The sequence below is a fragment of the Oncorhynchus keta genome, unplaced genomic scaffold (assembly GCF_023373465.1).
Source record: "Oncorhynchus keta strain PuntledgeMale-10-30-2019 unplaced genomic scaffold, Oket_V2 Un_contig_963_pilon_pilon, whole genome shotgun sequence".
NCBI lineage: Eukaryota > Metazoa > Chordata > Actinopteri > Salmoniformes > Salmonidae > Oncorhynchus > Oncorhynchus keta.
In genome coordinates this window covers 123,180-139,309 of record NW_026290622.1, presented here as the reverse complement: position 1 = coordinate 139,309, position 16,130 = coordinate 123,180, and the positions used below count along the sequence as shown (strand labels likewise).

Here is a 16,130-nt window from a genome sequence, read left to right as displayed (position 1 = left end):
CTAATAGTTACATATTGCAATAGACCCAGATTGGCTAAAGGCATTTGTACCAAAACGTTGGTCAAATAGATCCATGAACTAGTTTGTGGAGTATTCAAGGATGTAACTGTACTGGAGTTTCTTTTCACAATAACAAGTATTATGGTTTAAATCACTAAACAGAGATGAGTTCCCCCAAAGCAAAATAAAGGCTTGATCCATCACAGCCAGGTACCTAAAGAATGAACCATTTTCTCACATCTTCAACTGACACAGTAGCAACAAAAAATATCAGAATGCTTTTTTCTCCTTCCCCAAAGAAGGGAATGAGGCAAAAGAGCCAATAAATTCATTGGGGAAATGAGATTAGTCGCTACTGTTTTCTGTTTTCATTTCTCACTATCCGTGCTCCGGCGCGCCTCGCTCTCCCCTTCGCTCTTTTAAATGGCACTTTGACGATGGAGGCACTGCATCTGCCCGAGGCGTGAAGAAAAGAATATCCCCGTATGATAGATTTCATATGAAAATATCACCTGCCTGGCTGAATGCAGAGTGGTGGGAGGATCAGGAGGAGAAACTAGATAGGGGGCCACATCCAAACTCCCATTTTTCCAATAACCCCGCGCGACCGGGTCTGATTCCATTATCAAAACATACATTTCTTCTCCCTGCCAAATCCCCGTGACTATAACTCAACCCTTCTGGGCTGGCTGGCTTTCAATTGCACAACCTGTTAGGATTTGATGCTGATACATTCCATGCAAATATGTTGGTTTGGCAGTTTCATGTATGCATGCATGTATGTATTATGTATGCATGCATGTGTCACGCCTTGGTCATTGTATTTTGTGTTTTTGTTATATGTTTGGGTAGGCCAGGGTGTGACATGGGTTTATATGTTGTTTTCGTATTGGGGTTTGTAGTAGTTGGGATCGCGGCTATTAGGGGTGTGTTATAGGCTTGGCTGCCTGAGGCGATTCTCAATTAGAGTCAGGTGCTTATCGTTGTCTCTGATTGGGAACCGTATTTAGGCAGCCTGAGTTTCGCTTTGTATTTCGTGGGTGTTTGTTCCTGTCTCTGTGTTGTAGTCACCAGATAGGCTGTAATTAGTTTCACGTTCCGTTCTGTTGTTTTTGTATTTAGATTCAGTTATTTCATGTACCGCGATTCCTTCATTAAAGTCATGAATAACCTACACGCTGCATTTCGGTCCGACTCTCTTCATTCAACGCTGTTACAGAAACACCCACCACCGCTCACGGACCGAGCAGTGTGTAAACTGGCAGGAGCTAAAGGAGGACGTTATGGAAGGTAGAGGCATGGAGTATACGATGTGGGAAGAAATCGACAGGTGGGCGGCCGACCCAGAGAGAGTGCAGGCGCCCGCCTGGGATTCTCTTCAGCAGTGCGAAGAGGGCTATAGACGAATGGAGTCTAAAAGGAAAACACAGCGACGCAGAGCGAAAACCGAAAGTAACCCCCAAATATATATTGGGGGAGAACGCAGAGAGAGAGTGGCTGAGTCAGGAGTCAGACCTGAGCCTACTCTCCCTGTTAATCGTGAAGAGCAGTTGCAGTGGGAGAGGCTGCACCACTTGGAGAATTGGACATGGGAGGAGGAATTAGACGGTAAAGGACCCTGGGCGCAGCCTGGAGAATATCGCCGTCCCAAGGAAGAAATAGATGCGGCTAAAGCGGAGAGGCGCTGGTATGAGGAGGCAGCACGGCGACGCGGTTGGAAGCCGGAAAATCAGCCCAGAAAAATAATTGGGAGGGGGGCTAGAAGGGAGAATAGTTATGCCAGGTAGGAGACCTGCGCAAACTCCCTGTGCTCACCGTTGGGCTAGAGAGACCGGGCAGGCACCGTGTTATGCTATGGAGCGCACGGTGTTTCCAGTGCGGGTGCAGAGCCAGGTGTGGCACATACCAGCCCTTCCTATTGGCCGGGCTAGAGTGGGCATCGAGCCAGGTAAGCTTGGGCAGGCTCGGTGCTCAAGAGCTTCAGTGCGCCTGCACGGTCCGGTCTATCCAGAGCCACCTCCACACACCAGTCCTCCGGTAGCAGCTCCCCGCACCAGGCTTCCTGTGCGTGTCCTCGATCCAGTACCACCAGTTCCAGCACCACGCACCAGACCTCCAGTGCGCCTCGCCTGTTCAGCGCAGCCAGCGCTTTTCTCCTCTCCTGCGCTGCCGGAGTCTCCAGTCTGCCCAGCGCCGCCAGTGCTCCCAGTCTGCCCAGCGCCGCCACTCTGCACAGCGCCGCCAGTCTGCCCAGCGCAGCCAGTCTGCCCAGCGCCGCCAGTCTGCCCAGCGCCGCCAGTGCTCCCAGTCTGCCCAGCGCCGCCAGTGCTCCCAGTCTGCCCAGCGCCGCCAGTCTGCCCAGCGCCGCCAGTCTGCCCAGCGCCGCCAGTGCTCCCAGTCTGCCCAGCGCCGCCAGTCTGCCCAGCGCCGCCAGTGCTCCCAGTCTGCCCAGCGCCGCCAGTGCTCCCAGTCTGCCCAGTGCCGCCAGTCTGCCCAGCGCCGCCAGTCTGCCCACCGCTGCCAGTCTGCCCAGCGCCGCCAGTCTGCCCAGCGCCGCCAGTGCTCCCAGTCTGCCCAGCGCCGCCAGTGCTCCCAGTCTGCCCAGCGCCGCCAGTCTGCCCAGCGCCGCCAGTCTGCCCAGCGCCGCCAGTCTGCCCAGCGCCACCAGTCTGCCCAGCGCCGCCAGTGCTCCCAGTCTGCCCAGCGCCGCCAGTCTGCCCAGCGCCAGTGCTCCCAGTCTGCCCAGCGCCGCCAGTACCGCCAGTCTGCCCAGCGCCGCCAGTACCGCCAGTCTGCCCAGCGCCGCCAGTACCGCCAGTCTGCCCAGCGCCGCCAGTCTGCCCAGTGCCGCCAGTCAGCCCAGCGCCGCCAGACAACCAGTCTCTTCCAGATCTGCCAGACAACCAGTCTCTTCCAGATCTGCCCGACAACCAGTCTCTTCCAGATCTGCCCGACAACCAGTCTCTTCCAGATCTGCCCGACAACCAGTCTCTTCCAGATCTGCCCGACAACCAGTCTCTTCCAGATCTGCCCGACAACCAGTCTCTTCCAGATCTGCCAGACAACCAGTCTCTTCCAGTTCCGCCAGCCAGCCAGGATTTACCGGAGCCTACTACCTGCCTGAGCTTCATCTCAGTACTGGGCTTCCTCTCAGTACTGGGCTTCCTCTCAGTACTGGGCTTCTTCTCAGTACTGGGCTTCCTCTCAGTACTGGGTTTCCCCTCAGTCCCGGGCTACCCCTCAGTCCTGGGCTGCTTCTGTCCCGAGATGCCCCTCTGTCCCGAGCTGCCCCTCTGTCCCGAGCTGCCCCTCTGTCCCGAGCTGCCCCTCTGTCCCGAGCTGCCCCTCAGTTATGTGGGGATCTGGGTGAGGACTATTAGGCCATGGTCGGCGGAGAGGGTGGATTATCCCAGGACGCGAAGGGGAGGAAATAGGACATTAATGGAGTGGGGTCCACGTCCCGAGCCAGAACCGCCACCATGGACAGACGCCCACCCGGACCCTCCCTATGCTCTTGAGGTGCGTCCGGGAGTCCGCACCTTAGGGGGGGGGGGTTCTGTCACGCCTTGGTTATTGTATTTTGTGTTTTTGTTATATGTTTGGGTAGGCCAGGGTGTGACATGGGTTTATATGTTGTTTTCGTATTGGGGTTTGTAGTAGTTGGGATCGCGGCTATTAGGGGTGTGGTATAGGCTTGGCTGCCTGAGGCGATTCTCAATTAGAGTCAGGTGCTTATCGTTGTCTCTGATTGGGAACCGTATTTAGGCAGCCTGAGTTTCGCTTTGTATTTCGTGGGTGTTTGTTCCTGTCTCTGTGTCGTAGTCACCAGATAGGCTGTAATTAGTTTCACGTTCCGTTCTGTTGTTTTTGTATTTAGATTCAGTTATTTCATGTACCGCGATTCCTTCATTAAAGTCATGAATAACCTACACGCTGCATTTCGGTCCGACTCTCTTCATTCAACAGACGAACGCCGTTACAGCATGTATGTATTATGTATGCATGTATGTAAAAATGTGCTTAACAAGTCACATAATAAATTGCATGGACTCAATAATAGTGTACAATAATAGTGTTTAACGTGATTTTTGAATGACTCAGCTGAGCAGTGAATTTCAAACACAGATTCAACCACAAAGATCAGGAAGGGTTTCCAATGGCTCGCAAAGAAGGAGACCTATTGAAGTTTTTAATGACACTTGAGGTGGTGTATTAATACACCCAGTCACTACAAAGATACAGGCGTCCTTCATAACTCAGATGTCGGAGTGGAAGGAAACTGTTCAGAGGCCAATGGTGACTTTAAAACAGTTACCTCCAAAATACTAACCTAAATGACAGAGTGAAAATAGAGAAGTCTGTACAGAATAAAAATATTGAAAAACATGCATCCTGTTTGCAATAAGGCACTAAAGTAAAACTGCAAAAAGAATGTGACAAATAACTGTACTTTATGTCCGTTATATTTGCTGCAAATCTGACACATCACTGAGTACCTCTTCATATTTTCAAGCATGGTGGTGTCTGCATCATGTTATGGGTATGCTTGTCATCGGCAAGGGAGTTTTTTTATATATAGAAAGAGAAACGGAATAGAGCTAAGCACAGGCAAAATCCTAGACCTGGTTCAGTCTGGTTTCTAAAAGACACTGGGAGACAAATCCACCTTTCAGCAGGACAGTAACCTGAAACTCAAGGCCAAATATACACTGCAGTTGCTTAACATTGCGATATTGAATGTTCCTGAGTGGCCTAGTTACAGTATTGATTTAAATCGTCTTGAAAATCTATGGCAATACCTGAAAATGGTTGGCTAGCAATGATCAACAACCAATTTGACAGCGCTTGAAGCATTTTGAAAAGTATAATGGGCAAATTTTGTACAATGCAGATGTGCAAAACTCATAGACTTACCCAGAAGGTCTCACAGCTGTAAACGCTGCCAAAGGGGATTCTAACATGTATTGATTGACTCATGGTTGTGAATAATTATGTAAATTAGATGGTTTTGTATATCATTTTCAATACTTTTGCAAAAATTTCTAAAAACATGTTTTCACTTTGTCAATATGGGGTATTGTGTGTCGATGGATGAGAAATGTTTTTATTTAATCCATTTTTGAATTAAGGCTGTAACACAACAAAATGTGGAATAAGTCAAGGGGTACGAATACTTTCTGAAGGTACTGTATGTACGCATGTATGTATGTGACCCATGTGAGAATCAAACCCATAACCTTGGGGTTGGCTACGTAATATGTTAGTTTAGTAGAGTCTTTTTATCCAAATAAATGGAGTTATGTATAATGTACTTAAATCAAGGCTAACACAATGCATTCTGGGTAATCTATGTGACTGGGGTTGCTAGCACCATTTATCTGCTTCATTCCCTTTTGCTGTTTTCACTACATTCTCCCTCTCTCTCCCTCCCACCATTTATATCCCTCCTCTCTTTGCTGCTGTCCTATTCTATGATAGTGGTGTAAATGTCTCAAAAAGGGATGTACTCTGAAGGATCTACTTGCAGATCAAGATAACATATTTCTGCACAGCTTACTGCTTGTTTCACTTTGAGTTGCCATGGCAACATCGGTTAAGAAAAAGTTTTCTTCCCTCACTCTGTCTCATTCTCCCAGTCTCTCTCTCTCTCTCTCTCTCTCCAGTCTCTCTCTCTCTCCCAGTCTCTCTCTCTTCCAGTCTCTCTCTCTCTCCCAGTCTCTCTCTCTCCCAGTCTCTCTCTCTCTCCCAGTCTCTCTCTCTTCCAGTCTCTCTCTCTCTCCCAGTCTCTCTCTCTCCCAGTCTCTCTCTCTCTCTCTCTCTCTCTCTCTCTCTCTCTCTCTCTCTCTCTCTCTCTCTCTCTCTCTCTCTCTCTCTCTCTCCCAGTCTCTCTCTCCCAGTCTCTCTCTCTCTCTCCCAGTCTCTCTCTCTCCCAGTCTCTCTCTCTCTCCTTTGGAGGGTGAGTAGTGATGCTGGTGTTAGGTGACTTACACTCGTTCTCAAACAGTGTGAAGTGCATGCCCAAGAGGCCCAGGGCTTTACAGAAGGTGTAGGCTGCTGAACTCTTCTTCTTCGGACACAGCTTCAGGATCTGAGGGTAAAAAGACACTTATCTTAAACTAGCTAGGTGAGACAACCACATATCACACTCGTAGTAAGTGCATTTTTCCTCAACAAAGGAAAGACGGAGATGTCAATCAGAACATCAAAATAAGAACCTATTCAGGATGTCTTCTGTTCCACTTTAAAAACATATCAGTGTGGTTTTATGGACACAGATCAATCCTAATCCTGGACTTAAAAGGCATTTTCAATTGAGATTCTCCATTGAGCTTGCTTTTTATTCCAGGACTAACTGTGACTGGAAAACAGCCACAAAGAGCATAACAAACATAGGTAGCTTAGAGGTTAGAGAAGTCGACTAGAGAATGTGGGCAAGACCCATCCATCACCCTTGTGCCCTTGAGCAAGACACTTAACCTCCAAAAACTGTGTTGTGGGAGCAGAGTAAACCGTGTTTCCATTGTAACAGATGGGCAGCAATTATTATTCTCTTCTATTATTGTCAAAGCCTTTCTCTTCAATCTCAATCAGCACTGCAGGTGTTATTGTCAGGTTAGGGTTGGGTTTAGGTGATGGTTGGGGTAAGGTTTAAAGCCTTTCTCTTCAATCTCAGTCAGCACTGCAGGTGTTATTGTCAGGTTAGGGTTGGGTTTAGGTGATGGTTGGGGTAAGGTTTAAAGCCTTTCTCTTCAATCTCAGTCAGCACTGCAGGTGTTATTGTCAGGTTAGGGTTGGGTTTAGGTGATGGTTGGGGTAAGGTTTAAAGCCTTTCTCTTCAATCTCAGTCAGCACTGCAGGTGTTATTGTCAGGTTAGGGTTGGGTTTAGGTGATGGTTGGGGTAAGGTTTAAAGCTTTGCTTTCAACAGGCTTTGAAGTTTGCTTCACATGGGTGTTTCCTGTTCAAGACACTGGAGAAAAAACCATTCAAGTCTCAATGTGACCTCTGTGTTAAAATAAAGGATAAGAAATCCATCATCGGTCAGAGAGGATCAACACAGCATATTCATATCATCCTACTAATAACCTTCAGAGAGACAATTTACACAGTATAGCTTTCTCTCTGTGACAAATCCTGTTTCCAGTGAATGTGACATAACAGCACTGCAACTTTTTATATTTTTTCACGGATGTGTTTGTGAGTGTGTGGGGGAAAACAGCTATGCCTTATGGGTAGAGATATAATGAGGGAAATAATGAGAGAGCGAGAGAGAGAGAGAGAGAGAGAGAGAGAGAGAAAGAGGGCAGCTCTCATACAGTATAGAAACACCACAGATAGAGAAAGATGAGAGTATCTCCGCAGTGCTGATACTGCAGGGCCTTTTTGGTAAGCGGCCATATTAAACCAATACATCACCGTGACACACCCATCGCTGCAGACGAGAGTGTTGGAACCTCAAGAATGATGATTAACTCGTAAAGAAGAACACCCTGACAATTCATTTCACACAGTAAAATAAATATGAAAATGGCAAACTTATCACAGACCCCTACTCTCTGAATAGTCGTGAGAAACAAGGTCTCGCAGGAACCCGCCCTCTTAATTACGTGTAATTGCGTAAACCTCGAGAGTGCGTCCTCATTTTTTTTCACGCTTACAAAATGAGGTTCAGCGATTGAAGTAATTATGACACTCTCTTTGTGCCGAATCATCAGTTTTCCGCCAAGATGTCGCAAGAGGATTTTTGTCTGGCCCGGCAAAGAATAAGCATTTTCAAAACTCCCCTCCTCCCTTCGGGGCACAATTACTTTTCGACGGCAGCGCAGGCAGCAGAGAAACACTTTCATTTTTATTTTCTCTCCCCCAGTTTTTGTTCGAGACAGATTAAGATGAGAACCAGTGGAATTATGGGAGTAGTTTAATACTTCACATAGATAACATTTGGAGTTGCCCTAATGGTTTTATTAACTATAACAGACATCGATCTCTCGGCTATTTAATCTATGATTAACTCCGAGGCCCATTCGATGTGACTTTGACCAAATGAATGACTGAAGCTTGGACTTCATTACTGACCCCGGTAGTTATTTTCTTTCTCTAGGCTTGAGTGTATAAGTTCACTGCGGACTCCGTTTAACCTACTGTACCATCTATTATTTAAGAAATGAGTCATGAAACAAAATAGAAACTAGGGACGTAGTCTTCAGAAAATGGTTCCCTGTGAGATACTTCCTGGGAATTACATGCCTTGAATATGTTTGGCAGGAAATACAAGCTGCTTTATATGACTGTGACCACACTTCACGAGTCGAATACAACCAAGTTGATAGTGAGTTCATCTCTGTAGTTTACAAATGTTACTACTTTAGGTCAGGTGACACCACACTTCCCAAAAGCAATTGTGGCGCAAATCAATTAAATCCAAACACGTAGACATTTGCATTACTATAATCCCATAACAATGTCCCCCTATAATCCTCAGAGGGGTGTAGTAAATTGATCATCCCTTCTGAAGACAATACTATATTTCCCACAATCCTATGCAGAGTCAGTCCGGTGTCAGGGAGTCTTACCACGATAAGGTCATTGAAGAGGAAGACTTCTCTCTGGTGGGCTGCCTGTTTCTGGGCCTTGTTGACGTCCGTCACCTCAAACAGACGGCTACAGCACACCAATCTTCTGTGGGGAACAGACAGAACCTACAGAGAAATAGAGAGCGAGAGATTGATTTTAGAACAAACTTTATTGGCACAATCCAACGTATTTACATAGCTATTTCAACGCCAATTCAAAAATGTAATACTCTGAAGAGAGAGAGAAAGAGGGAGAGATAAAAACTTGTTTTGCAGAAAAAGTTTAAGGGAAAGTGGTGATATCACTCCACCATTTTTCATTGGCGTCTTCCAAGATCTCACAGATGATGCGCTACCTTGTTCTACTGTAGGCTGCAACATAATTACACCGTTGAGCTATCACTCTCCTGTCAATAACTGCCTCCATCAATCCAAAGGATTCTGCTACGTAAGGTCTTATTGATGAATTCTGCTCAGGTACAGATTGGACAGTTATGTCCGTTAAAAATGACCATGAAGCCTGCTTCTTAGAACACTTCACATTTTCAGAGATGAAAGATAGGAGAGAATGGACAGACGGAGAACAGACAGGAGGGATAAACTGATGCCGTTGGCGAGCCAAAGCAGGGGGAGAGAGGGAGGGGAGCGAGAGAGAGACAAAAAGAGAGAGAGAAAGAGGGAGAGAGAAAGAAAGAGAAAGAAAGAGAGAGAGAGATGAAAGGTGGAAAGCGAGTGTTGTTGATTAAAGGTGTCTTGGCCATGGCCCATCGGGTCTCTCTGTGCTCCATTGACACCCTTAAAGAGAGGCTCTGATCTTTTAGCCTGCAAGGGGTTTTCTAAAGTACACTAAACCTCACAGACAAGTTCAAGTTTTTCCTCTTTTTCCCTCTTCGTCTCACACTTGGCTATAGTTACCTCTTCCCCCTCTCATTCTCTTTCTCCCCCTCTCTTGCTCTCTCATTCTCTTTTCTCTTATAGTGGGAGAAAAAAACTAGCAACACAATAAATAGAGAGTGATGAACTGAAACGGTGAGTGACTTTTTGGGCGAACTGACCAAATTCACATAGAAATGTGAGTTATAGATCTGTCCCTCTCATTGAAAGCAAGTATAAGAGGTAGATCTGTTTTATGTGCGCTATTTCTATGCTTCCAGTACTTTAGTTTAGTTTTTGTGTCTTTTACTTTCGGTTTTGTGCACCAGCTTCAAACAGCTGAAAATACAATATTTTGGGTTATGGAAAATATATTTCACAGCGGTTTAGATGGTACAATGATTCTCTACATTACACATTATTATTCCTTCACATAAACAGAAATTAGGCAAACTATTAGAATATTAGCAACCAGGAAATGGGGGAGCAATGTTTGCATGGTACATATTTAAAGGTGCAATCTATAACTAAAATGTGTGGTCAAAAGTGTTGAACTTGTTTGGATATTCAGTTAACTGACAAAATAATGGAAACACTTGACTAAATGAGGGGTACAAAGTATATTGCAAGCAGGTGCTTCCACAGAGGTGTGGTTCCTTAGTTAATTAAGCAATTAACATCCCATTATGCTTAGGTTCATGTATAAAAATGCTAGGCAGGCCATTATTTTGGTTACCATGGCTACACCCCATAGGATGACAATGCCCCCATCCACAGGGCACGAGTGGTCACTGGATGGTTTGATGAGCATGAACACGATGTAAACCATATGCCATTGCTGTTTCAGTCACCAGATCTCAACCAAATTGAACACTTATGGGAGATTCTAGAGCGGTGCCTGAGACAGCTTTTTCCACCACCAACAAAACACCAGATGATGGAATTTCTTGTGGAAGAATAGTGTCGCATCCCTCCAATAGAGTTCCAGACACTTGTAGAATCGATGACAAGGTACATTGAAGCTGTTCTGGCTCGTGGTGCCCAACGCCTTATTAACACACTTTATGTGGGTTATATTATTTGGCAGTTATCTGAATATTTCAAACTGCACCGTAGAATTATTGTTCTATTTCATCATTCTTTGTATTTCCTTGCATAATCATTTTCTATTTTTTAATTTCATATGATATAACATGACAACAGAATCTAACTTGAAATGATCAAATACAGAGCCTTCAGAAAGTATTCATACCCCTTGACTTATTCCACATTGTGTTGTGTTACAGCCTTGTTTGGCTATTTTTTTGCAAATTTCTTAAAAACGAAATCTAGAAATATCTTACATACATAAGTATTCACACCCCCGAGTCAATATTTTGTAGAAGCACCTTTGGCAGTGATTACAGCTGTGAATCTATCTGGGTAAGTCTTTAAGAGCTTTTCACACATGGATTGTGTAACATGGCCTATTATTCTTTTCTAAATTCTTTAAGCTCTGTCAAATTGGTTGTTGATCATTACTAGACAACCATTTTCAGGTCTTGCCATGGATTTTCAAGTAGATTTAAGTCGAAACTGTAACGGGGCCACTCAGGAACATTCACTGTCTTCTAAGCAACTCCAGTGTAGATTTGGCCTTGTGTTTTAGGTTATTGTCCTGCTGAAAGGTGAATTCCTCTCCTAGTGTCTGGTGGAAAGCAGACTGAACCAGGTTTTAACGGTGATTAATTCCATTTAGTTTATTTTTTATCCTGAAAAACTCCCCAGTCCTTGAAGACGCCTTGGTCATAGTATTTTGTGTTTTTGTTATATATTTGGTCAGGCCAGGGTGTGACATGGGTTTATTTTGTTGTGTTTCGTATTGGGGTTTTGTTGGCATTGGGATTGCGGCTGAGTAGGGGTGTAGCATAGGTTTGGCTGCCTGAGGCAGTTCTCAATCAGAGTCAGGTGATTCTCGTTGTCTCTGATTGGGAACCATATTTAGGTAGCCTGGGTTTCACTGTGTATTTCGTGGGTGATTGTTCCTGTCTCTGTGTAGTTTCACCAGATAGGCTGTAATTAGGTTTCACGTTCCGTTTGTTGTTTTGTATTTATTTAGTTATTTCATGTATCACTATATTCTTCATTAAAGAACATGAGTAACCACCACGCTGCATTTTGGTCCGACTCTCCTTCAACAGACGAACGTCGTTACACCACCACTATGCTTGAAAACATGGAGAGTGTTACTTAGTAATGTGTTGTATTGGATTTGCCCCAAACATAACACTTTGTATTCAAGTTAATTGCTTTAACAATTTTTTTGCAGTATTACTTTAGTGCCTTATTGCAAACAGGATGCATGTTTTGGAATATTTGTGTTCTGTACAGGCTTCCTTCTTTTTACTCTGTCAATTAGGTTAGTATTGTGGAGTGACTACAATGTTGTGGTTTCGTTCTTCTCCGGATACTGAGTTATGAAGGACGTCTGTATCTTTGTAGTGACTGGGTGTATTGATACACCATCCAAAGTGTAATTAATAACTTCACCATGCTCAAAGTGATATTCAATGTCTGCTTTTTATTTTATTTGTACCCATCCACCAATAGGTCTCCTTCTTTGCTAGGCATTGGAAAACCTCCCTGGTCTTTGTGGTTGAATCTGTGTTTGAAATTCACTGCTCAACTGAGGGAACTTACAGATACTTGTATGTGTGGGGTACAGAGATGAGGTACTCATTCCAAAATCATGTTAAACACTGTTATTGCACACAGAGTGATTCCATGCAGCTTATTATGTGACTTGTTCAGCACATTTTTACTCCTGAACATATTTAGGCTTGCATTAACAAATGGGGTTGAATACTTAAATTGTTTCATTTTTAATTAATAATACAAACTTAATTCCACTTTGACATTATGGGGTATTGTGTGTAGGCCAGTGACAAAACATCTCACGTTAATCCATCTTAAATTCAGGCTGTAACACAACAAAATGTGGAAAAAGTCAAGGTGTGTGAATACTTTAAGGCACTGTATTTACAATTACAATGACTATTATTCATCAAATGTACAGACTGACTCCCAGAGGGGCAGATTTAAGGCTCTAATAGCTCCTAGTATAGAGACACTCATTGGAGTTATAAGGGTTATGCTATAGGTCTCTTCACAAAATAATAATAACTGTGTATCCCCTCAGGAGTACATGAGAATTAACTGGAGATGACGCTAGTCTAATTCAGTTCCCTTACGGCTCCTAGGATTAACAGACCAGCTGCACATAGGGTCCAATACAAAAACTATAACACTGTCCCCTGGGGGCCGTGGAAAGGGCAACTGCTTGAGAAAAAAAGGTGGGCAGGAAAGACAGACAGAGAGAGATAGAGAGAGAGAGATGGAGGGATAATGAGGCCGAGATAGAGAGAGATGGAGGGATAATGAGGCCGAGACAGAGAGAGATGGAGGGATAATGAGGCCGAGACAGAAAGAGATGGAGGGATAATGAGGCCGAGACAGAGAGAGATGGAGGGATAATAAGGCCGAGACAGAGAGAGATGGAGGGATAATGAGGCCGAGACAGAGAGAGATGGAGGGATAATGAGGCCGAGACAGAGAGAGATGGAGGGACAATGAGGCCGAGACAGAGAGAGATGGAGGGATAATGAGGCCGAGACAGAGAGAGATGGAGGGATAATGAGGCCGAGACAGAGAGAGATGGAGGGATAATGAGGCCGAGACAGAGAGAGATGGAGGGATAATGAGGCCGAGACAGAGAGAGATGGAGGGATAATGAGGTCGAGACAGAGAGAGACAGAGAGAGATGGAGGGATAATGAGGCCGAGACAGAGAGAGATGGAGAGATAATGAGGCCGAGACAGAGAGAGATGGAGTGATAATGAGGCCGAGACAGAGAGAGATGGAGAGATAATGAGGCCGAGACAGAGAGAGATGGAGGGATAATGAGGCCGAGACAGAGAGAGATGGAGGGATAATGAGGTCGAGACAGAGAGAGACAGAGAGAGATGGAGGGATAATGAGGCCGAGACAGAGAGAGATGGAGAGATAATGAGGCCGAGACAGAGAGAGATGGAGAGATAATGAGGCCGAGACAGAGAGAGATGGAGAGATAATGAGGCCGAGACAGAGAGAGACAGAGAGAGATGGATGGATAATGAGGCCGAGACAGAGAGAGATGGAGAGATAATGAGGCCGAGACAGAGAGAGATGGAGGGATAATGAGGCCGAGACAGAGAGAGATGGAGAGATAATGAGGCCGAGACGGAGAGAGATGGAGAAATAATGAGGCCGAGACAGAGAGAGATGGAGGGATAATGAGGTCGAGAGAGAGAGAGATGGAGGGATAATGAGGTCGAGACAGAGAGAGAGGGGCGAGGGAAACGGAGAGAGGAAAATGTGGGTAATGAAAGAGTGAAAGAGAGTGGGTGAGTTTAGGTGATAATGAGGTTCTGAGACAGACAGAGATGGAGTATCAATACAGAGACAGGTGAACTACATGAGAGTTCTGTCAGATGGGGCAGTATCAATACAGAGACAGGTGAACTACATGGGGTTCTGTCACGATGGGATAAGTATCAATACAGAGACTACATGGGGTGATCAATACAGGACAGGTGAACTACATGGGGTTCTGTCAGTCCATACAGCGGGCAGTATCAATACAGAGACAGGTGAACTACATGGGGTTCTGTCACGTCTATACAGCGGCCAGTATCAATACAGAGACAGGTGAACTACATGGGGTTCTGTCACGTCTATACAGGTATCAATACAGAGACAGGTGAACTACATGGGGTTCTGTCACATACAGAGTATCAATACAGAGACAGGTGAACTACATGGGGTTCTGTCACGTCTATACAGCGGCCAGTATCAATACAGAGACAGGTGAACTACATGGGGTTCTGTCACGTCTATACAGCGTCTAGACAGAGACAGGTGAACTACAGGGGTTCTGTCAATACAGAGACAGAGACAGGTAAACTACATGGGGTTCTGTCACGTCTATACAGCGGCCAGTATCAATACAGAGACAGGTAAACTACATGGGGTTCTGTCACGTCTATACAGCGGCCAGTATCAATACAGAGACAGGTGAACTACATGGGGTTCTGTCACGTCTATACAGCGGCCAGTATCAATACAGAGACAGGTGAACTACATGGGGTTCTGTCACGTCTATACAGCGGCCAGTATCAATACAGAGACAGGTAAACTACATGGGGTTCTGTCACGTCTATACAGCGGCCAGTATCAATACAGAGACAGGTGAACTACATGGGGTTCCAACATGTCCATACAGCGGCCAGTATCAATACAGAGACAGGTGAACTACATGGGGTTCTGTCACGTCTATACAGCGGCCAGTATCAATACAGAGACAGGTGAACTACATGGGGTTCCAACATGTCCATACAGCGGCCAGTATCAATACAGAGACAGGTGAACTACATGGGGTTCTGTCACGTCTATACAGCGGCCAGTATCAATACAGAGACAGGTGAACTACATGGGGTTCTGTCACGTCTATACAGCGGCCAGTATCAATACAGAGACAGGTAAACTACATGGGGTTCTGTCACGTCTATACAGCGGCCAGTATCAATACAGAGACAGGTGAACTACATGGGGTTCTGTCACGTCTATACAGCGGCCAGTATCAATACAGAGACAGGTAAACTACATGGGGTTCTGTCACGTCTATACAGCGGCCAGTATCAATACAGAGACAGGTGAACTACATGGGGTTCTGTCACGTCTATACAGCGGCCAGTATCAATACAGAGACAGGTGAACTACATGGGGTTCTGTCACGTCTATACAGCGGGCAGTATCAATACAGAGACAGGTGAACTACATGGGGTTCTGTCACGTCTATACAGCGGCCAGTATCAATACAGAGACAGGTGAACTACATGGGGTTCTGTCACGTCTATACAGCGGCCAGTATCAATACAGAGACAGGTAAACTACATGGGGTTCTGTCACGTCTATACAGCGGCCAGTATCAATACAGAGACAGGTAAACTACATGGGGTTCCAACATGTCCATACAGCGGCCAGTATCAATACAGAGACAGGTGAACTACATGGGGTTCTGTCACGTCTATACAGCGGCCAGTATCAATACAGAGACAGGTGAACTACATGGGGTTCTGTCACGTCTATACAGCGGCCAGTATCAATACAGAGACAGGTGAACTACATGGGGTTCTGTCACGTCTATACAGCGGCCAGTATCAATACAGAGACAGGTGAACTACATGGGGTTCTGTCACGTCTATACAGCGGCCAGTATCAATACAGAGACAGGTGAACTACATGGGGTTCTGTCACGTCTATACAGCGGCCAGTATCAATACAGAGACAGGTAAACTACATGGGGTTCTGTCACGTCTATACAGCGGCCAGTATCAATACAGAGACAGGTAAACTACATGGGGTTCTGTCACGTCTATACAGCGGCCAGTATCAATACAGAGACAGGTAAACTACATGGGGTTCTGTCACGTCTATACAGCGGCCAGTATCAATACAGAGACAGGTGAACTACATGGGGTTCTGTCACGTCTATACAGCGGCCAGTATCAATACAGAGACAGGTGAACTACATGGGGTTCTGTCACGTCTATACAGCGGCCAGTATCAATACAGAGACAGGTGAACTACATGGGGTTCTGTCACGTCT

General features: G+C 45.6%; 1 pseudogene; it reads right to left on the bottom strand.

The window, feature by feature from the left end:
* LOC127927155 (IQ motif and SEC7 domain-containing protein 3-like) overlaps positions 1–16,130 on the bottom strand; it is a 98,338-nt pseudogene that overhangs the window by 22,273 nt on the left and 59,935 nt on the right.